Here is a 23,975-nt window from a genome sequence, read left to right on the forward strand (position 1 = left end):
TTAAGAGGATTCAACGATGGTCTCCCACTATCGACATGTCGTAGACTATCGAGTCATGGCCCAGGGCTTGAAAAGAAGGTGCACTTCACCCGGATAGTCCGAGTGGCGCTGGCTACAAACCCCGAGCGTGGGAAACAAACATAACCTAACACAAATACGCCAGAAAGTGGTGTGGAAAAAAGCCCCTCCGGTAGCATTGCTGTCATCGCACCAGACGCGTATTGTAGAGGTAGTAGGTTGGGACCCCACCACGCGTACATTCTTTTTCACTCCCGTTTGCTTTCAAATTCTTTATCTGTATCAATGACCTAATAAATTATCCCCATTGCATTCCAAAGTTTTCTTCACTGCCAACCCATATTTCTGTCCTAATTAAATGAGCCCCTCTATACCCTTCTTATTCACTACACGCATAGCGAGGGCCTCTGTTCTAGCAGTCTTAATTGCATAGCGAGCTTAAGAGCGTTAAACACTGGTTGACCACTCTAGCGACACTGTAGTCATAACACTGTGGTTCTTAAGAACGTCCCCTTAACCTTAAGTACTGCGAGGTGCGCTGGCTACCGCCCCCAAGCGCATGAAACGAATATACCTTAACATAAATGCCACTGAAAGTGGAGCGTAAAATAACCCCACCGGTAACGTCAAGGTCAACTCCCCGAGAAGCGTATTCTGGAGGTCTGGGCTGGGATCCCACACGGCAGGAATTTATCTCCACTTTCTTTCTGTCTTTCAAAATTCTTTCTCTCTTTCAATGACCTACTTCATTGTCCCAGCTGTTTTTCGAGGTGTCCTTGACAGCCAACCCTTATTTCTGTCCAAAATAAACGTGCCTATCATTCAGATTCTGATTAGCGACATGCATAGCGAGGGCCTCTGTTCTGGCAGTCTTAGCACCATATGTTGCTTAAGAGGGTTATACTTGGTCGACCACTTTCGACATGTCGTAGACACTCGACTCACGATCCAGCGTCTAAAAAGGAGGTCCCCTCCACACCGAGTACACGAAGTGGCGCTGGCTACCACCCCCAATAGCTGAAAGCAAAAATTCCTTAACATAAATACCCCAGAAAGTGGAGGGGAAAATAGCCCCCCTAGTAACGTAGCGGTCATCGCACCAGACGCGTATTTTGGAGCTCGTGCATGAGGTTTACCCAGCGGGCTTTTTTTCTCGACTTTCGTTATGGCTTTAGTTTTGGTTTTGTCGTCTCGGTATTGTTCAACAGGGTGGTTTTGTCATTCCGGTATCAGGCAGTCAGGTTTGAAAACAAGCAACCTGACGGCGAATGTGCAAGTTGGGATGTGTATTGCAATGTGAAAAGAGAAAGCGTTCTCCCACGGCTGGAATATTTGATTCCTTGAAGGTAAATCCCTGAGTCTTAATGCTGCACGGTCGTCTCCACTTGGGAAAGGCAATTTTAGGCGCCAAAAGTGATCTTAGTATGGTCTCTTGCATTTTTTTAGGCGTGTTGTGAGCTCTAAGGTTGAAGAATTGTTCGGTAGCCATGATAGTGTAGGGGAAGAGGAGAAAGCTCGGATTTGTATGCTTAGAGAGTCATGGTGTTTAGTAAAGGTTTCCCTGTTTGTGTTTTAGGCTTTGTACAATATGCACAGCAGAGCTCTTACTGTTTCGCTTGAACATGGTAATCAATGACACAAGGTATTTATTTCTGCTTTCAAATAATTAGTTCTCAGCTATACAGGTCTTCTGCAAATGTAAAATATATATTGTAGAATTTGCACCACGAAAGTGCATTTGAAAGGGAACTCCAAGAAAGTTGTGGTTGCAAAGTAGTACTGCTCCAATTAGGCATTCCAACCAGACTTCGAAACATGCCCCTTCAGACAGCCGCAGTATCTGCGGGCTGTCCACCTATCTGAAAATAAAAACATCAAAATGAAAAGATCCCATCAAATAATCCGAACATACATAAACCGTAACGATTGGCCATAAACAAATACAGTCACAAGATAAAAAATCACCCAAAGTAGGAAGGTAAATACAATAAATTTAGTTTCTCGACAATACAGGTATGATATTCCTTATAACTTTTGTGAGATGGGAACACACTACATGTGCCTACATTTCATGATCTTTGAGTTGCAAGATTTCAATGGCAATTTTTTTTGTAACAAGATTCAAATCTCTTGATTTCTGTGGTACTATCAGCACTCAAAAATTACGTCAGTTATAGCAAAATTGCAAGCTCGTTGCTCGTATAAAAACAAATGCCATATCTTTTAAATCATGCATTTCAGTCTTGTGGACAAGAGGCTGTTAACATAAATGTCGTTTCTGACGTAACGACATGTATATCCGAATAAGGCCATGCTACCTCGAATGCGAACGTGAAAGAACCGTTTGGGAAACTGTCATGAAGATAACCTGTAATGCCTGAAATTATAAGACAAGTTTTGAAACCTCAATTTGTTTGGTGCTGGGACGACAGGGCCAGTTAGCATTTTGATAGTGACAACACAAACCAATAAGTAGAATTGCATTCCTTCAGACGTTTATTTGGCACTATATTGTGACATGCCTCAGCTGTACTTTTGGAGGCTGCTCTAAACATCAAAGGAAGCAAAAACGTGTTACTTTGAGGTGTGTTTTTTTTTTGTTTTACGCCCGCAACATCACAAAGAGCATGCATTTTCGGGGAAGGCACCAACACAGCCCTATATTTTTGACGAGACCTAACCGTGGTAGCTGCAAGCGTACAGATGAAGGCAATAAATATGACCAGAGTAACCGAAGAAGCTCTGCAACCCGGCCCTTTTTTTTCTATTAGGCAACATCATGAAACATCCCTAGCGTGTATTAACCTCGTGACATCATACACATGACGTTGTAAAAACCGGTTATTTTTTTAAAAATTGAACTACTATATTACAAAAATATTTGTCATGTTATTTTTCTAGGAGTTTTCGTGGACAAGTTATCAAATGTGCAATATATTGCCCACTGGAAATATGTTTTCAAAGAATCATTGAACTTGATGTCACAGACACGGACTGTTTGTTGCGTGTGGGTGTTGTGTTGACTTTTGTGTGTGTTTTTTTGCGCGTGCGTGTGCGTGCGTGCTGAGTTATGTGGGTTGTTGTGCGTGTTGTGTGTTTGTTATAATTGTGTGTTGTGCCTGCGTGTGTGTGTTGTGTTGTGTGTAGTTTTTAGTTGTGCGCGTGGAGTGTGTGTGCCTTGCTGTTTCTGTCGAAGATAAAGAATCATATTGTCTATGGAACGTCCGTGCTCTTCTTGACATCCTTACAAACGCCTGCCTCACTCTGCCATTGTCAGCAAACATCTGCGTTCACGAGCATATTATTACCTTCCCGGTAAGTGCCCATGAGGTCCAGGGAACAGCATATTGGTGAAGCAGTTCGTTTCCTGAAGAACTCTAGCTTAGCAAGCCCTCAAGGCCTCACCTTCTTTATTTAAAACCTGCAGTAGAAAGGAAGCCTTGCACAAAAACAACACGGGATCTTGCTACTAGTCCAAATTGTCGCAATCCCCTCAAGAATTGTGTGGCCACAGGCATCGGTGGCATCTAAATATTCCTTATATTTGGTGGTAAAACCCCACTCCTAATTTCACCAAGGAAAGACCAAATTAAAATAATCAGTTCTGCAAAATTTAGTAAAAAGAGCCAACATTGTCCTGCCGTGCAATATGTTTGAGATCAAATTTACCAGAAAATTAAAAAGAAAACTGAAAAGGGAGGAGCGAAATAGAGGTAATGGTTGAGACCGCAGTCTTTCATGAGCTCGTAAACCGATATTCAAGAGCTTGACAGCTTTCGTAAACGCATGAAAACGATTTACGTTGGCGGCGTATATAGAAAACACGCGGCCCGAATGACGTACTTAGCGTTTTCTAGTATGGGCCCAACCACGCACTGACAGTACATGAAACATGAAAGGATGGCACCTCCAGTCTGCACGGTAGCTTGCAAAAACGTTTTTGTTTAAATTTCAGCCAAATTCGCTTACCAAGCGCAGAAACATGAATGAGCACTACCTTACAAGCGGGGTCTCACTATGTTATATTGACCGGTCAATGTTACGGGCCCATCATAACCTTGTACAGCGCAGTTTCGCCTAATAATAAATGATCGAGCACCTACATTTATAAAAACTATGAATCAACTATTCCAATGTGTAGGCATCACTAGGAGGATGTACATTTAACAAAGACATCACCATGCTGTAAGGTAGACTCGAGGTATCTTAAGTTTCGGTAAGTTTGAAAGCAGTACCAACGGAATCAGTCAGCAGGTAATTAGGGCTGGATTGGTCTAGATGGATGTATTAAATAAGAAACATACTGGTGAAGGGTCCCATTAGTAGTAATTGAACTGTAGGGACCTGCTAGGGAATTTCAAGGCATTCCCAAACGTATATATTATGTGAAATGAAAAGACCAGAGGAACACGTGAATAGCAGCAGAAGGTTTTATTATAGGATCAACATATGTGACGATTTATTGGCTTAAATTTTATCAAGATGCCAGTCAGTCTTAGGACGCGTACATTTTCAAAATACGTGGTAGTGGAGCAAAATCAAACCGAATTCCAGCACTCTCCATCACCTGTACAATCGTTTACAGCGCAAAACCACGGACCGCGTTTGAACAATTTCACGTGCAAATGAGGCATAAAGTGGACTATTAGGACGAGAAGCCATTAACTTTCTAACTTTTCGACGTAAGAAAATTGGCGTGGAGTCCTATAAATAACGTTTATATTAAGGTAAATACAAAAAGCGGGTGTTGAAATATTGGCCGGTGTATCAGGAAACGGGTACAACCAATCGCGCGCCTCTAGATTACTCGACGCTTAATACGCATGTTCTTTACCCTGCATTTTAAGCTATAGTGTAATATTATTAAGTGTATAGTGTACATAGATATAACCGTTGTCTTATCTACAGCCCCTGATTAAACGTGAAGGGTTAAATGTACGCCCTATTGTATATTCGAAATTATCAAACGCAGCCTGGTCTAGCACGCGGACAAAAAATGCACAGGTGCAATCAAAAATATAGTGCCAATAACCAAAACAACGTGTCCGCGACAATACAAGTATTAAGCATGGCTTGTTGAATTATTTGGCGACGAAACCACCCCACAACATAAAACAATTTTACAACGAAACAGCGGCATTTTGGTTCCCGCCGTCCATAAAACAGATCACCAAGGCGATGGATGGGCAACACATCAACAAATGATATCGCGGTAATGACATCTGCGAGCGTACAGGCGGCAACGACTAGATACATGTCGCTATAATTACGCTAAACCACGCTGCTTCAGGCAGCTTGTTATTATAAATCTCAGATCTGGAAGATTTAAAGGTATATATGAGGATAGAGCGAAATTGGGATATCTAGCGAACTGTGAATGTTCGAGCGTACATTTTACGCTGATGGGTAAGTCGGGGAAAAATAATAAGGGTGCTTTTAAAGATGATAAAATAGCAGGGATTTGAGATCGAGGTTAGAGCAGAAGTAAGCTGTTCCTGTAGTTGTGAAGCATTGACACAGATGTTGGAGATAACACCGGAAAAAGTATATTTGTATTTTTATAGCTGGTGCAATGTGACGCACCAAAAATTGGTGGTACAAAAACGTTTGTTTTGCAATAGGAGTGATTTGGAACTTGAATATCTGCGCAGGAAAATATAAATGAGTGTATGGGACGGGTATCACAGGAAACCTCTGAGAACTACGGGGTTACTGCCGGTAAAGATGAGACCGGCGCGGAAGGAGGCTAGGGTACAGCCATACCTGCAATCGGAAATGAAGGTTCCATGACTACAATCTGCGGCTTTCTTGAGCTTGAAAGAAACAGCCTGGGACAACTCAGGTATATACATTCTCGCCAAGGGTGTTATAAGAAGAGACACATGAAAAGCAATCAACTCAATTGCAGCTTCAGTGATGTATCGTGAGAACGCGTAATGTCATACCGGCCAGCACGGAACAGGTTTTTGTTTTGCCGAGTTTGAATTGCCCGTTACCATACAAGTGTCATAATCGACTGGAACTAACCCGTCGTGGTAGCTCAGTGGGTAAGGCGTTGCGCTGGTGAGCATGAGTCGCGGGTTCTATTCCCGGCCGGGGCGGCCGCTTTTCTGAAGGAAGCGGAAAGCAAAAACGTCCATGTGTACAAGATTTCAGAGCATGTTAAAGATCCCCAGGTGGTCAAAATTAATCCCGGAGCCCTCCACTACGGCACGCCTCATCGCCTGCGTTGCGTCAGCACTTTGAACCCTACAATCAAATCAAATGAAATTAATCGATTGTAACTAGAGGCGCAACTATAATCGATAAGTAAAATTTCTCGACTGGGGCTCATTTCGGTGCCCGTGTCTTGCGCAAAACAAGATATCGTAACTTCCCAGTAAAAGTGCCAGAAAGTTGTTGGGGAGGTGGCACTGCTTCATGCATTTTTGTCTTTACCTTACTCATTTGTCTCAGTTTTTGGGTAGAATTGGTATTGTTGTTTTCGGGACAAATTCGCCCTAATAAACCAAACTTGTAGTTTTTTATGGCCTCTTTAGGAGGTAAAGGCGACAAGGGGGTGTTTCAAGATTTCCTTTAGGTGGGTAGAGAGCGAATAAAAGTTCTGACTTCAAAATCTAGTAAAGTTGCCACATGCGTCATAGACATATAAATACATTTCTACAGGAAATAAAATTGGGCTTGATACGATTGAGAACAAGTGCAACAACATCAGGTGAGCGCTGGTAAATTGGTGACTGTCACAGCTTAAAAATGTACATTAAATTTCAGCAAAACATGAACAGAAAGTACGCATCAGCATTCCCTCTAACATAATGTTACTGTTATAATAATAAACCACAAACTCCGTCTCCTCTAGACGAAGGAGATAGAGTTTGCGGTTTATGAATTCGGCACAGTTAATTCGATTACAGTTGCAGTTAATTCGGTGAGCAATGTGCCGGCACAGGGTCGTGACCATAATTGTGAAAGAACATCAGCCCGAAAGTGTGCATTGTTCAGTTCTCTATTGGCCACCCCGGAGGTTTACCAAGATGAACTGGCAAACTTTTTACGAAGATGTTGGATTGGCCCACATTTACCCATTGATCAATCTGGCGTGATACGAGACTTCTGCTCAAAATAATCGGAAATATTAGAAAGGCAAATGTGTGTTTTCATATGGTTGGCTGGCTACTAAGCAGTTCAGTGAGTGCCCTTTGTTGTTTTCAGAAATAAAAAGTTGCAGTTGCAGTTAATTCTGCTGCAGTTAATTCGGTTGCAGTTGCAGTTAATTCGGGGCGCAAGATGCCGGCACAGGGTCATGACCAGAATTGTGAAAGAACATCAGCCCAAAAGTGTGCATTGTTCAGTTCTCTATTGGCCACCCCTGATTTCTGGGTGTCTTTTCCCGGCTGTCCTATTTCACGTCCCGTCCGTACATACTGGTAGGGGAAACCGTGATATTCGAAGCACGTGTGGCACTGCATTTGGCGCAGCCGGGCCTCCAGAGCGTGCGAGGCCTGTATATCGTAGCCCTGCATTATCCCAGTGGTCTTGCGAACGAACCTTCCCGCAATCAATACTGCCCACTATACTCTCATGCGGTTACCCGCCCCTACCATACACAATACTTACAGACGTCATGGGATCCTACGGCGTCACATCATTACGGCATTAGCTGCAATAGATGCCCTTCTTCATTACCCGGCGTTTATGCAAGTAGGACCTTTGTGCGTGTTTTGTTGTTTAACTGAACATTTATATCTAGCTGTTTTTATTGAGGCAGTCATACATAACACCTACATAACACCTGATATAACACCTGACACATGAGGCAGTCATACATAACATACGCAGGAAGGTGAAACCATGAGGCTGATTTTCCGCATGAAAATGCCCTATCTCCCAAGGTGATGGCTTCCGCACCCAACCGGCCGCCTGTCACGAGTGATTTCGTATGACGGGTTGTATACCTACCGGCTGACCACCAACATTTTATGCGGGTTCCCAAAATACCGCCTGTTACTCGTGTTGTCGCTCTCTTGAAGGTGTACCCCGAGCCCGCCGTGAAAAGTCTGAGGCGACCATTTGTGCACAAAAAGCACCTGATACGCTTTCGGCCTTTATGGCAGGGATCGATAACCTTGATGCCTCTCGCTACAAGAGTAACCCAATTACGCAACCACCAATCATGTAATATATCATTCCAAATTCCGATTTCGCATCATGACTAAACCATCTAAAATTGTATTTCTCCGGCTGAAGAACCCAAGCACTCTGTTGCCGGAAAAGCGCGCGGTAATTCCGAATACCGGCTCAACGAAAGTTGTCCTTCCTTCGCCATGGCGGCCGGTTGCGACAACCTAATTTTGCGCGAGTTTGCAAGACAAGCAAACAAAATAGCGGTATAACAAGTCGATGTCGACAAGGGAATACCGACAACACGGTCCGGAGTACAGCTACAGACTTCGACAGTGGCTGGTGAGACAAACCAACATTTTGTCGCAGAACAAATGCAATTCGAAAAACCCGCCATATGATGCCGTTCCACGCGAACTCATGCAGTCGCAAGCGCCAAAATATGCCGATCATTGCAACCCTGTTCCTGCCAGTTCCACCATAAGATCAGGGGAAGCCGACCGAACCCGACTCCGCCGGCACTTTTTCAGCTGCGTTGCAAATCACGCTTCCGAATGCGACGGCTTCCACTTATTCCCAATCAAGCGCAAAATAAAATGCCCATCAGATTAGGTTCGCAGCAGAAGTAACCTGGATGAAAACCAGACCGCCATAACGAGTTTAAGCAGTGTTACTGCCGTACGCCCGTGAATCACTGTGGATGCAGTCATCATGTTCTAGTGTAACGAAAGACGGCAGCCAACACAGCTAAACACGTTACCGTGCCTTTCCGTCGGCAACGCCGCGGCAGGCGGCACGAAGCGTAGAGAATCTCACAACAACAGGGGTACGTGTCATCTGATGTGGATTTTCTCCAAGCCTAGTGTCCCGTGCACAAAGTCGACAGCTGTCGGTGCCACGCTTACACCAGGGGACACAGTGTTATGCAGATGAAGCGGTTGTGAAATGACATGACTCCCAAAGACGAGCGGTTCCTGAGCCTGAAGACAATGGGGAACAGAACACTCTATTCTGAAGTGACACTTAGAAATTAATGTTGCAGAATTTACGCAGTGAGACTAAATAATGTGCCTCGATGCAGTACTGCACTGTAAAGAGGCGTTGGTAATTGGCACCCAGAAGTGTAGCACACAAAACAACTTCACGCTCCGGCAATGCAATGATGTCTACAGATATGGTTTAAATCACTGCAATAGAGACCAAATTTATTGCTTGCCAGCGTGTTGCGCCTGTTGTGCATGATTCATAGCTACCCACCGTCTCTGCTGAAGATGTGTTCTAGGAAGGTGCTGCGTTGACTCTGCGATTCACTTCTAATGGAGAGCGAAAATTTCCATATAGAACATTTCCATATTAAAAAAATTCTATGCAGATAGAGGAACGGTGAAACATTGAAATAAATTCTAGCTCATATTATTTCATTATTTGGGCATTGCGCAGATAGCCGTCGTTTACAACGGCACCCTTACTGGTATAGGAACGGTTTTGTGAAAAGTATTCCGGAGCAGGGAAGAGAACATCCTCCTCTGGTATGGAATAAAATTAAACTTCATCTCAAATAAATTGAGGCAGACTGAATTTAATTCTGCCTGGAAAACCTTTAAATTAAATATTTGAAATTATCATTTCGTTATCATCGTTAGTGTAAAACTTGACATGGATACTTCCAGGGAGCAGTGACTGTGGATGGAACACCACAAAAAACATCCTGGTAAACTGTTGCAGAAGAAAAAGCGGTGAACGAAGTGTGCCGTATCATAATGTTAAAAGGAAAGATCCCAAATGGCTACATTATCGGGGTATAAAAATTAGTTAACCAGGAGAGAGTGCATGCACATGTGTGGGAAACAATCAAAAGAAACTAAAAAAAAATTGTAGATGGTATTGAAAATAAATCTCGCTATTTCTGGCAATAGATAATTTCTATACCCAAAGCGGCCACCTGAATAACAACATGGACGTTGCATTGAATACACACGATTCCTTTCGTTACAAATCGTAAGAAGTCACTTGTATATTTGTATATATATGAAAAAAAATTTGTATTATAACAAAGTGATTTTATTATATTAAGTCACACGCTAGATATTGACCCCCTGATAGGGCCACCGCACGTTTGGAAACGCTGCTAACTTATGTTCAATTTTGCGATGTCAACTGTGTTCCATGAAGTCTGCAGATACTGCTTTGTTATTAAAAAGCATTTCACTATGCGGCTAATACATCGGCAATGCAAAATCATTGTACGCAGGGCACGTTACTACCCCTATTTGGGAATTCATTCAAACAAAGCACAGGCGCTAAAATAACAAATAAAATCAACAGGTTTCCTATTAAAACAGATTTAAGATGTACCTTCCCAGCATCTCCAGTCATTTACAAGGAATGTAGAGCACCCTCAGTTGGTGAATATCAGGATAACTCTTTGTGAAGAGATATGAGTAGTGTACTACTTGCAGATGCCATTGCCCAGTTTTGTTGGTTAACGCAGTGACACATAAAATGGTTGGAGCAGTATAACCTGAAAGGTTCTTTCGGATGAATATTAGTGGACGAATATCCAAGAAAGTATTCAACCATGCTGGACAATGTCCCTAGAAGACAGGGAGACAGGTACAGAAAAAAACATGTACAGCTTTCTGGGAGGAAACATTGCTTGGGCCGGCCTCAATCAAGAAGAATAAATAAATATTTAAGCTGAAGGAGAAAATAAAGTAGTAGCCTGGCTGCGGAAACGAATCCGGGTAGGGAAAATAATTGAATGACAGTTCCTAAATATAATGCAGGACCACTGCGAGACCATCCGTTTATTAAATGGCTACAACCTTCTAAATTTCATACGAGGACCGCTTTCGCAATACGTGAACCAGCACCAAAGCCTAAGCAAGACGTCGCAGTCCCCATGAACGACCAGCTACGACTGATCGGGGACTAGGTTTCTCCTGCTGCATGGCAATCTGCATAAATGGTGTGGCCGTCCTCAACGAAGCTGCAATCATAACGATATAGGCTCCGTGTAGGAGGCAGCAAGGCAACACGCACCTGACTGAAGAATGGCAGCACAACTCAACCGGGCAGGTGCAGGTACCTTACTGGCAAACATCGGTACAATGCCTGGTGGTACCAGCTGCCCCGATACCAAAATACATTACAGCTAAACCTTGGTGTAACGAACTTCAATGTAACAAAACCGTCGATGTAATTAACTACTACATTTTCTGTAACTTCAAGTGTATGCACAAAATGTATTTTCACTCTCTATTTACCGAAGTCCCGTTTGCCCAAATTTTAACGTAATGAAGTTTGATAAATATTCAGGTACGAAAGTTTAGTTGTAGATGTAGATTTTGGGAGACGCAAGCGTCAAAACGGGGTCTCAATAAAACTGGAACGGCGACACGGGCCGCCCAATACCGCAGATGCAGCCAGCCATGGAGTCCGTGAGCGAGCTCCCTGCCTACAAACTGCGTGGCTCACATACATGGCTGGCGCACTGTTTCTGATTCTGTCGGGGCTTAACCTTTTACGTCGACATCAGTGTGAACCGCATGGAGCGTTTCCTCCCCGCAAGACGCGCCCTGCAAGACACAGGCGCAATGACGCAGCTCCTGAAACCTCCCGAGCGCTGCGGGTAGCTCCAGCGACGGCTTCTAATCGTTCGCTGAAGCGCAACTCCAGGGTCAAACGAGAGGGGCATGTGAGAAAAAAATTAGCAGTGGCTTACCTCGGCTATTCCAGGGTATACGTAGCGTGAGCTAGGGTTCATCTGGTTATTCTTCGGTTTCCTGGTTGTCTAGGACTAGCTGATTATGCTTACTGCTGCTATAACGATTTCCATCCAATTCAATCCAATTCAATCCAGTCCAGTCCAATCAAATCCAATTCCATCCAATCTAATCCAGCCCAGTTCAGTCCAGTTCGGTCCAGTCCAGTCCAGTCCAGTCCAGTCCAGTCACTGTCTTTCGCGCATGCGCAGCACGGCTCTTCAGAAGCCACACGAAACGCCTGTCAAGCGGCTCCTGCGCACCGTCACACTTACTTACTGCGCAACGGAGGCACGCAGCTAGACACGCGCCGGCGCCTGTGCATCTACCGTGGCTATCACGTCACTCCTCTGGAATGCGCAGACCGTCAAATGTGCAGACACAATTCTCTACACACCCGTACTCAAATTCTATGGGATTTCAATCCAACACAATCCAATTTATTCCAAGACAATCCAAGCCAATCCCAACGAATCCAACCCAGTCCAAACCGATCCGATCTGGTCCAAACCAATCCAATGTTCCTCGCACTCGCGCAGAACAGCCCTTCACGGCGCAAGCAAAACGGCTCAACCTCGGCCAGTGCAGCTTCCGCTACAAACGTCTCTAATGTAGATGCTCAAAAGCAACATTCCCCTTTGTGATAGCTATGCCGAGCATGTGAAGCTATCATCCCACAAAAATCATGCAACCATCTGCTTCACGTGCCGGTAGACGCCCTTTTTGTGGCAAAAAATGTCCGGGCCTGAAATTCAAGAAACGTGGCACAGGATTCCTGCAAGCACTTACACACGCCCTCGAACGACAGCCTGTCCGTATGTCTGAGATGGTTTCTATTGCGGTCGTGCCCAATTTGTCTCCTTTTGCACGGACAAGGTGGGGTTCATGTTGTAAAGGTAATATAACGTTGTCACAAACTCGAGCGTACGACGTCTAAAATTATCGTATAAATTTTTCATTTTTTTTTGTACAGCGCCTAACTCTTCTTCAGTGGTCCGATGCATTCAGCTCGGTTCTATTCGCCCCGAGACAGGGCTGGAACGTTCGCGAACGAAGAGGCGGTAACACGACCAGTAGTCGGCTCGCCGGCAAGCAAATACCAAAATAAAAAGCTCCGCCGCTCAACTTACACCGAAGCTTCGAGCACTCTCGAGGAGGCACGGGTGGCCTTGCCAGTGCTAAAGAGCGTCGATGATTCTAGAAGGGAGAAGAGTGAAGTTATACGATGACGGCGGCGGACGTATTGTGTTTTGTGCTCTCCCTCGCCGCGCCGGCACGGTTATAAAAAGAGAGGCCGCGCCTAAGCAAACGAGCTACGTTTGGCAGTCGTGATGTGACAACGGCACCTGTCAGTTTGTGCATCACACCATCGGCGACCCGCGCCCTGGAGGACTCCAACGTAATCCCGGGCCTCGAAGCACCGTGATCGTTTCGGACGGCCTGGCCTAAAGCGAAGCCACGCTTCCCAGGTAGCCGAATCGCCTCCGACAGCGGTGCATCGTCCGGCCCGGTCGGTGAATATGCTGGGACTCTGTCTCTCATATGCATCGAACTGTTCGTTTTTTCTGTTAACTACTCCGCTTCGTAATATTCATTTGTTAACGCTCCTGATTGTATCATTTTGTCTAATTGGACTGTTTCTTGTATTTGAATTCCATCTAAGTTGTCTGTCATTATCGATCCGATACCTCGTGCTTGTGTTTGTAACTTGCCTGTCTAAATATAAGTCTTTGTGCTGTTTTTCGTTCAAGGCTCTTACTCATTCTTGCCGCTCTGGTCGGCGAAAGCCGCACATCAGACGGCCACCCCCTTTGTCACCGGTGCTCTGCGGATTCGGTGGGGTTTGTTGGCTCTCGGGAGTCGACTCCCCATATCTTCCGACAGTGCACCCTAATTTAAGGAAACGGGTGACAAACGTGCTGTAGTGTTTTCTACAGGTAATTTTATTACTTTTAACCCGGCGCCAGAAAATTGATTCTCTGTAATATCCACTATGCACAATTATTAGTCAGGCTGTTTTTAGGGATCATGCTCTTACACTGAATATTTATTGCGTACTGTTCTACCTAATGTGTCAGTTCTTGAGAACACTTTTTCTTGTATTTGAACACAATTTTTTCTGGTAGCTCGCAATAATTTCTGTGACGTACAAACATTTTCTCCAATTATCTGGAGTTCATTTCACGGTTGAAAGCTCTTAGCAGCAATTGATTTCTTGTGCAAGTAATATCGTTGCAGGCAGTAGCTGTGGCCGACAATGAAGTATTAAATTGAACTGTCGCCTCTTTATGTGCCTTATTTACTGCACCTGATAACCAACTGATGAAGGGGATATCTTAGCAAATTTGTATAGCCATACAGAATAACAAAATCTTTCGGGTTGCGCCCTGTCTGGAGCCACACACCATTCGCTCTTCGAGAGCCACATCGGACGGATCAGGGAGTTGCTGTGAAAAATCGTTCATAGAACAAGTCGTCACTGCTCTAACTGTAATAAAAAAGTGGCTTTGCTTTCAAATATGTTCAAAATATAGACGCTATAGATAGGTAAACCATTCCCGGCCGCGGCGGCCGCTTTTCTGATGGAGGCGAAAAGCAAAAACGCCCGTGTGTACGAGATTTCGGCGCACGATAAAGATCCCCAGGTGGTCAAAATTAATCCGGAGCCCTCCACTACGGCGCGCCTCATCGCCTGCGTTGCGTCGGCGCGTTAAACCCCACAATCAATCAGATAGGTAAACTATTCTGCTAATTCCTGTTTCCGGGTTCGGGTCTCGCAATGTTCGTGTGGGAGAGACACTTGTTTTGTTTAGAAACACAGAGACAAGAGCTGGTTTAAATTATGAATTGGAAAATGTCATCCCATCACCCTAGGTATTATTATTGCGTAAAACTTAGGTCAAGTGGTTCTTCAATTAAAACCATTCAGAATTTCTGAAATGTCTATTGGATCACCAAAACGTTTTACTTCCACTGCTGAGCGTAACGCCGACTGCATCGAACTCCTTTTTCCAAAATAGCGCAGCGCTGAGCAGCAGTCAGAGCTGGATGGTGATGCATTAGGTACACGTTTTAGCAACCGTTACCTAGATTCGAATGATTCGGCATGCTTCCGAAAATTTATTCCCTAAACTATATATTAGGCAAACCTTTGCCAGCACAAGAAAGTCATGGTGATGAAAATATTTTCAAGGTGTCGAAGTGGACATCCAGTGTTCTGGTAGTACAATCAACCCGCAAGCAAAGGGATTGAAGAAGAAAACCACCATGGTTTAGAACAAAAAATGCTGTTTTACCTTGAAATGCACGCACAGACACAAAATTCATACTCACCACGACAAGCTAACATACATTCATAACAAGAACGAAAGTTGTTTCTGCTTTTCCGGCATTTCCTATGTAAGTACGGTAGACAGAGCGCGACCTCCGCTGAATAGTACCAGTTCTTTACGGCAGATCCGCAGCTTCCATTACGGTACACCGGGTGCATGCATTCACCATTTGGTACAGAGGGAAAACCTGGAAGAGGTAGTACTTTTTAGCAGTGCTATTTTGGCAGTCAAAAGTAATATTAATTATGAATGAAAGGCGTAAACAAAAAAATGAGTCGCCTTTCAATGCCTGAATTTAGATAACAAGCGGAATTGGGCGCCGTGGAAGCAGTGCACAAAAAAATCTCTGTTGTTCATGGTCGAACATATTTACTAGCTGATTAGCTAATAGAACTGGAAATATTTACAATTTACTCCAGGGGGCAAAACTAAAGCTCTCGGTTAGAATCATGTGTCATACGCATCTTACTATCGGTGTAAAATATCAGCTGAAACAACACGACTGTTGACGACAACAGTGAGGCCGCATTGGATTACGAGAAGGGCATGTTAAAATCTCATCCCAGCGGAGCGGGTACATCAACAGTGACAGCATAAAGCCTGCCTGCGGCTACACGCGCCAACCCTTCCACAATGCACGCGCAAAAATGGCATGGGCGTGATAGAAAGTCCGCCTGGAGAGCAGGGGAGCTATTCCAGGAGCCGCGAATGTAGCCTACTAACAATTTCCAACTGCTTGTCTTTTGAAAGTAATAATAGCGGAGCATCTGATACACGTCGAGCGAAAGCGGCGTGATATTGCGTAGCATGCCTGGCATATTAGGCGCGTCGTATTGGGGCCTCTTAACTAGTTAAGTGCGGCGTGTGCTATCATCCGCAAGCAGCACCGCCTGAATTCTATCTGCAATACTCCCTCCCTAGCATGAACTAGACAACCACACTACTACTTTCAACAAGAACGACCTTGTAAAATTCTGCGCTTACGCCATCTGGACAAGGTGACTTACAACGGTCAGTTCATTATTTGCCATTTTTAATGCCCCCACGCTAATTGCTACTTTGATTATTTCGCGTACGTCTTTAACTTGAGCATGAGCGGTAAAAATTTCTTAGCAAAACCTTCATCCTGTGGAATATGCGTGCACAGCAGTTCTGTGTAGTAGTCCATGAATACGGGCTAAATCAATCCCTTGTTGGCTCTAACGACATTACAGTACGTTCTTTCCTTTATTATATTCATCTGCGCATAGCGCTTTTCGTCCCATAGAGCACGCTTTGTGTGCATTTCACCCATCCCCATTTTATCTGCACAGAGCTCTTATTAACGTCTCCCTTGTAGCATTCAGTGTCCATTGCTTTTAGCCAGACTTTTTGTCTCTTATCACTTGTTTGAACTTCCCGGCGTTTATGCTTTCTTCTAGCAGAAGGGTGCTTAACTGTTGGCGTAGGTCTTTCTCATTCGGTCTTCTGTGTTTATTCAAATACTGCTTCTTCGATAGCGCTAAAAGCGCTAATCTTTACTTTTTCTTTAAAAGTTCTCATCTTGCCCCCAGCTCATTTGTATATCAGTGTGCATATCTGTAAAACGTTCGTTAACTTTGGTTGTCTAAGCTTCATCTGTGAGAATGGGATGGCTCAATTTCCACAAGTTCCATTTCCAATCCGGTGCGTTTTGCATCGTTCCGAAGCTGCACGCATATAAGCACTGGTAGACAAAGCCTCCACCTTGCAATTGGCCCACAGAGGCACTAGTTTACTCGAAATATTGACTTTGTAGAGTCTAGGGTGGATGCTACCGTGCTAGTGGGTAAAACACACTGCACCTTTACCCCCTTGGTAGCGCGGTGGCTAAGGCGTTGCGCTGCTGAGCACGAGGCCGAGGGGTCGATTCCAAACCGCGGTGGCCGCTTTTCTTAGGGAGACGAGAACGAAAAACGCCCGTCTGTACGGATTTCAGCGCCCGTTAAAGATACCCAGGTGGTCAAAATTATTCGGGCGCCCTCCACTACGGCGCGCCTCATCGCCTGTGTGGCCTCAGAGCCTTAAAACTAACAATCAATCAATCACTGGACATTTGGGAGTGAAATGATCAACTTCTTCAAGGAAATTTTGTTCAGTTATACGTCTGGGCATGGGCGAGCAGCGGTGGAGTGAACGTGGCTGAAACCGTTCTTTTGATTACACAGCTGCTGGTTGCACAACTGATTACACACCTACTAGTGGCCTGCCTCGGAAGCGATACCACAAGCCTATCTGCAACTCCTGCAAAGTCGTTCTTCGGTACCGCTGTTGTTCTGGGACATGGGCCTGCAGCGCCGGAATCACATTCTTCGACGGTGCTGGACCCACTGCAACTCTTCCACTGCAAGGCGACCGGATCGACGCAGCCATCATCGTGCTAACCTCGCTTAATTAGCGAGCGTGCGCCCGCATGGACCACTTGGCATGGGCAAGTAGCGATGGAGAGAACGTGGCTCAGAGCATTCTTTTTGATTAAACAGGGTCCTTCATTTACACTGAATTCGAAGCGCACTAGTAACCGGTGTTTGCTGCTTTTCCCACGCATATACGCTCCTATTTTTGCTCGTGATTGTGTTCGGCCGACCAAGTGGCTACCTATAAGTAGTGATAAGGAACAAAATCCACGCACTCAAAGCGATACCTTCAATGAAGGAAATGGGAGCAATATTTATGTGCTAGCTGCCATAAAGTCCCTCGCTAGAACCATGAAATCAAGCACTCAGATGTGATTTCCCGACTAAATGAAGTTAAGGCTCACCCATTACTGCTTGAAGAACGAGTGTCAAGTATGAACACCAGTTTAGCTGCTGTGAAGTTAAAAGTAAGCTCGCTGGAGAGCCTTCCTGCTAAAAGCAACACTCAACGCATTGTTGCACAAACTGTTCGTAACGGAAATGCCACCATTCAGTCCCGTTTGGATGATCACGAGGATAGGTCTTGACGAAATAACCTTATTTTTCTTGAAATAACTGACACGCCGCCTAGACTCGGTCCCATATAGAAGAAAGTGGTGTGCGGGCCCTTCTCGCGAACACATTTCCGCTGCAGATTAAAGACGAAGGCATCGCGCGAGCACATAGGCTCGGTGGTTACGTCGCGAACAAGTGCCACGCGGTTGTTAATTTTGCTGCGTTCAAAACAACGGGAAAGTTCTGCACCAGCGATTCAAACTCACCCCGCACGGGGCACCTTGAGTATTCATGGTGACGGTACTGGCGATACCGCGGACCCCGAGCCCCCAAACATAAGCTGGATCCAACCATGGCGATGTGTTTATAGGTGGAGGGTTAGAAACCACGAACGGTGGCCGTCGGAGCCCAGGTCAAGCTCCGGCGGATGGGCTCCCTGTCTGTCTACCAGGCAGGGAGCTCCGGGACCTCTATGACTACCAGGGTAAGGTCAAAGGAGAACGTACCCCCGTCTCCCTGCTTTCCAATGTATCATATGGCATTTTCAAACCCCCCCCAGACGTGATCGGCCCCCGAAAAGGGGCCGCACCGAAGTTTCCTTTCCACCCCTACCAACTATCAACGTTCCCAAACACGACAACTATCCCCGTTTTTTGGTTCTTGAATCAATAGACAAATCCAAACCCGTCTCCTACCAATCTGTATTCCTCGTCACCAAGTTCCTTGAAGGAATCATTGGGAAATCTTTCGAGGCAAAAAAACTACGAACAGGCGAAGTGTTGGTTGAAGTCAAGACGCAGCAGCAAGCCACAAATCTCCTGACCCAAACCCGCATGGCAGATCTGGACATCACTGTCACACCCCACCGCAGCCTCAACAGCTCGCAGGGGGTGATATCTCAGACAGATATGCTAAGTGAAACAGACACCGACCTTCTGGAAGGCCTGAAGGATCAGGGCGTAACGGCTGTCAGGAGAATCACCATCCGTCGCGACAATGTAGAAATACCCACAAAGCACATAATATTAACATTCAGCAGTTCCAAACTTCCTGAACACATCAATGCTGGTTTCATTAGGTGTGGTGTACGTCCGTACATACCTAGCCCGCGCCGCTGCTTCAAGTGCCAGCGGTTCGGGCACGCTACGACTTCTTGCCGCGGCAAACAGACCTGCGCAAAATGCGCCACACACGACCACCCCACTGAAAAGTGTGACTGCACCACCTTCACCTGCGCAAACTGTCAGGGGCTGCATGCGGCATGGTCCCGCAGCTGTGAAAAGTTTCAACAGGAGAAGAAGATAACCCACGTGAAAGTAACCGAGAACATCTTCCCTGAGGCGCGAAAGAGGTTCGCCCGTTTTCCTCCGGGAAGGTACGCCGACGCAGCTCGCCGGGGGGTGGAGCGGCGTCTTGTTTCGGAGGGGACACAGTACCGCGAGTCGGACTTGGTCCCGCCCCCGCCCCCCTCTGGGTTGCCTCAGGCAGCCCAACCCGCCTCCGCACCACTCGCTGGGCCAGCAGCGGCTGTGGTGGCAACCACGTCCGGTGGGAGTGATGCTGCACCCTCTTTTTCGTCCTCTCCACCTGCCCAAAGCTCACGCGAGGGCCCGGAGGAGATGGAGACAGAGGAAACCGCAGCAGTTCCCACCTCTGCCGCACCGCCTGTGCCACCCGGGGTGCTCCTGACGCCCTCGGCGGTCGCCGCCAAAACGAAGGGCACCGCAAAGGGTGCCAAGTCCGGGGGGTCCGGTACGCCGGGTACCCCTTCCAAATCAGATGATGAGGTGGATGTGGGACCCTTCCTGTCTGCTTTGCAGCGGAAGGAGCGGGTCCATCCATCTTAATCTCCAGAGGAGGTAAAGAAAACCCGTCCAAGAGTCCAAGCCCCGAAAGACCCTACATAAATAGTCACACTCCAGTAGCTCTAATACATCATAATGTGAAGAGAAAATATCGTTCAATGGAACTGCAGAGGCCTTCTAAATAATCTTGACGACGTGTATGAGATTCTGCATGCCAATCAGCCAAGTTTAATGTCTGTCCAGGAAACACATCTGAATTCCAAACAACCAAATTTCTCGAATAGTTACCTGGTGTACAGGAAAGAAGGGGTGGCTGCACACACTCTTCTGGCGGTGTGGCCATAATCACCCGCAAATCCTTAGCATGCCACCCTGTCACCTTGAACACCGTCCTTGAGGCTGTAGCCGTCCGCACAATAATTTTTAATAGATTGATAACGGTATGCTCCATATACATTCCTCCTGATGTTGCACTTACGAACTCCGACTTCGAGGCGCTGGTTGACCAGCTGCCCGAACCATACATCCTCACAGGCGACCTTAATGCTCACAACTCTCTTTGGGGCTCTTCCAGAACGGATGCCCGAGGCCGCCTGATAGAGAAATTTCTTACATCTTCTGGAGCATGCCTTTTCAACAATAAACAGCCTACATACCATAACATAGGTCACAACACATACTCACATCTTGACCTGGCTATTGGTTCTGCAATTCTCCTTCCATGTCTTGAGTGGGGTGTGGGCACGGACCCATATGGTAGTGACCATTTCCCCGCTTCATTAACGTATATAGGTACAGTCCCGAGCAGTCAATCTTCCCATAAAAGGTTTAATGAAGCAAGAGCTAACTGGAATACATTTACAGAGACATCCCAACTACACCACATATCCATAGGACACCTACACGTTGAAGAAGCTACCCAACTGCTCACGGCGCACATCCTCGACGCTGCCGAAAAGTCCATTCCCCACGCCTCTGGTGCCCTGCGCAACCAGCGGAGGCCGTGGTGGAATGAGGACTGTAGGCGGGCGCGAGAGGCCCAGAACAAGGCGTGGGGTGTCCTTCGTCGGTACCCCACGTCGGGTAACCTAATTTTGTTCAAACGGGCCAAGGCGTTAGGAAAACGCGTGCGCCGTGAGGCAAAACGAGAGAGTTGGCGTTCCTTCATAACATCAATCAACTCCTACACAGACACACTTAAAGTATGGACGAGAATACGCAAACTGAAAGGACAACAAACACACAGCCTGCCTCTGGTCACCACAACAGGCGACACACTCGAAGACCAGGCTGACACACTCGCACAACACTTCCAACACCTGTCCAGTTCAGTACATTACACAAACACTTTCATGAAACACAAACAAACGGCCGAAAAGAAGCCTATACTAGATAACAATAGGTCAACATCTTCTTACAACTCAGAGTTTTCACTGCATGAGCTGAGGGCTGCTCTGAGCACGTGTAAACCCTCAGCTCCAGGCCCAGACAACATCACATGTACAATGATACAATACCTGCACGCAGACACTCTTCTAACACTCTTACACCTGTATAACAAGATATGGCTTTCGGGGCACATTCCAAACTTTTGGAAGGAGGCTATAGTTTAAGCTTTCCTGAAGGAGGGAAAGGACCCGTCGTCCCCCTCAAGTTACCGTCCTATTGCCCTGACGAGCTGCCTGTGCAAGCTTCTCGAGAAGATGATAAATCGCAGGCTCGTGTACTTCCTTGAGTACAACGGTCTTCTCGACGGCTGCCAGGCCGGCTTCAGGGCGGGGCGATCCACGAACGATCAACTCGTATCTCTTGAATCGTATATAAATAATACGTTCGTTCATAAACAGTATTGTGTAACTGTGTTTTTCGACCTCGAGAATGCCTACGACACCGCTTGGCGGTACGGGATCCTCAGTGACCTAAAGTCATTCGGTGTCTTAGGTAACATGTAAACACTCTTGGCAGTTACCTGTCAGAAAGAACGTTTCGAGTGAGAGTCGGTGGTGCACTCTCAAGGGTTCACGTGCAAGAAAATGGCGTGCCACAAGGTGGTGTGTTAAGCTGCACTCTCTTCATAGTAAAAATGAACTCTCTTGGTAAGGCACTGCCACCCACAATCTCTTATTCCATGTATGTAGATTCCACAATCTCTTATTCCATGTATCCTATAAATCATGTAATATGTCAATCTGCGAACGTCAAATCCAGCTTGGTGTCAAGAAACTTGCCGGCTGGGCAGACAAGAATGGTTTTAAATTGAATCCTGCAAAAAGTTCCTGCGTTGTGTTCTCCAGGAAGCGTGGGGTCCATCCGGACCCAGACATTCATCTTAATGGCGTGTCGCTTCCTGTGAACAAGGAGCACAAGTTCTTAGGTGTGGTGTTTGATCACAAACTCACATTCATTCCCCACATCCAGAAATAAAAATAAATGTCTCAACACAATGAATATACTTAAGGTTCTCTCCCACCAATCCTATGGTTCCGACAAAGAACTCTTGCTTAGCTTGTATACTGCTTTGGTTGGGTCTCGTTTGGACTATGGCAGTGTGATGTATGGGTCGGCGACTAAGACAGCCTTGCGAATTCTTGACCCAGTGCTACACTTGGGCCTTCGTCTTTCGTCGGGTGCTTTTCGCACTAGCCCTGCTCAGAGTCTTTATGTTGAGTGTAATAATTGGAGCCTTGAGAACCAACGAACATACATGGACTTCCTTTATGCTTTTAAAATTTCATCGCTGAATACTCATCCTTTTTATCCTGTCTTTAACGATACATCAGCATCTCTGCTCTTTCCAAAGCGCCCATCCGTTCCTCTGCCCTTTTCACTTAGATTGAAAGAGCGAGCCTCGGATCTCAGTGCTTCGTTTTTAGATGTGTACAGGTCATCTTTTTCAAACAGTTTACCGCCTTGGCAAGTTCGCCTTGTGTCGTGCGACCTTTCTTTTATTACACTTGACAAAAATCGGGTACCACGAGCTGCAATACTGCAACACTTTCTGTCTTTGCAGTTTAAATACATATGTGCAGAATTTTATAGTGACGCTTCTAAAACCTCCACTATGGTGTCCTGCGCTGCTCATGGTCCAAATTTCAATGCAGCCAGAACCATGAGCGTGCACACAACAATTTTTTCAGCAGAAGCGTATAGAATTTTACTGATTGTACGACACATACTTGAAAATCAAATTCCAAAGTCTATCATCTACACAGATTCCTTGAGTGTTGTTCGCGCACTGTCATCGCATACACCCCCCAAAAACCATATAGTTAATCTTGTATTTAACACTATCATGTCTGTGTATGCAAAGAAGCATCAGCTGCTCCTCTGCTGGGTTCCAGGACACGCTGGGATCGCTGGGAATGAGTTGGCAGACGAGAGGGCTGATGCTGCTGCACTCAGGAACACTGTAGACATAACAACCGTACCCTACATAGACCTCAAGCCACACATAAGACAACACCTGCGCAGAGCATGGCAAACACACTGAGACGAACAGACAGACAACAAACTACATGTAATAAAGCCACACTTGGGACGGTACACAGCTGACTCACGCAACAGGCACACGGAAGTCGCCTTGGGTAGGCTGCGGATAGGGCACACCCATGCGACGCACTCGTATCTGCTGACGGGATCTTCTAGACCCCAGTGCAGCAGGTGCGGAGAGGCCCTATCCGTAGTGCACATACCAAGCACATGCAAGGCACTTCACACAACACGACACAAACACTTCAGAGAACTCTACAGACAACATATTCCCCTACATCCATTGTTTTTTCTAGGTGACGATGACATTGTTTCTATGAAACGTGTGTTTGAGTATTTGTCAGAGGTCAAGTTTTTAAACCTCATTTCCTATCACGCATCATGAAATCTGGCCCTATACACCAGCCATGCTCATTGTCGTTTCGTGATTTCACTTTTGTTTTTACTGACTTTACTTAGTGTTTACGGTTTCACCCCTCATATATGACTATTGTTTTGGCGCTCTTTGCCCCAGTT

The 23,975-nt window shown here is 45.9% G+C and overlaps 1 long non-coding RNA gene across 1 annotated transcript in view; it reads right to left on the minus strand.

Moving 5' to 3' along the window:
* Positions 1–1,647: 1,647 nt before the first annotated feature.
* LOC144149121 (uncharacterized) overlaps positions 1,648–23,975 on the minus strand; it is a 62,906-nt gene continuing 40,578 nt past the window's right edge. Inside the window, exons 2-3 of the long non-coding RNA XR_013318191.1 lie at positions 15,237–15,422; positions 1,648–1,877 (exon numbers count right to left, since the gene is read on the minus strand). This is a non-coding gene — a long non-coding RNA (uncharacterized LOC144149121). The remainder of the gene's footprint in view (positions 1,878–15,236; positions 15,423–23,975) is intronic.

The sequence above is a fragment of the Haemaphysalis longicornis genome, unplaced genomic scaffold (assembly GCF_048455015.1).
Source record: "Haemaphysalis longicornis isolate Haplotype H1 unplaced genomic scaffold, Haemaphysalis longicornis Haplotype H1 scaffold_8, whole genome shotgun sequence".
Lineage (NCBI taxonomy): Eukaryota > Metazoa > Arthropoda > Arachnida > Ixodida > Ixodidae > Haemaphysalis > Haemaphysalis longicornis.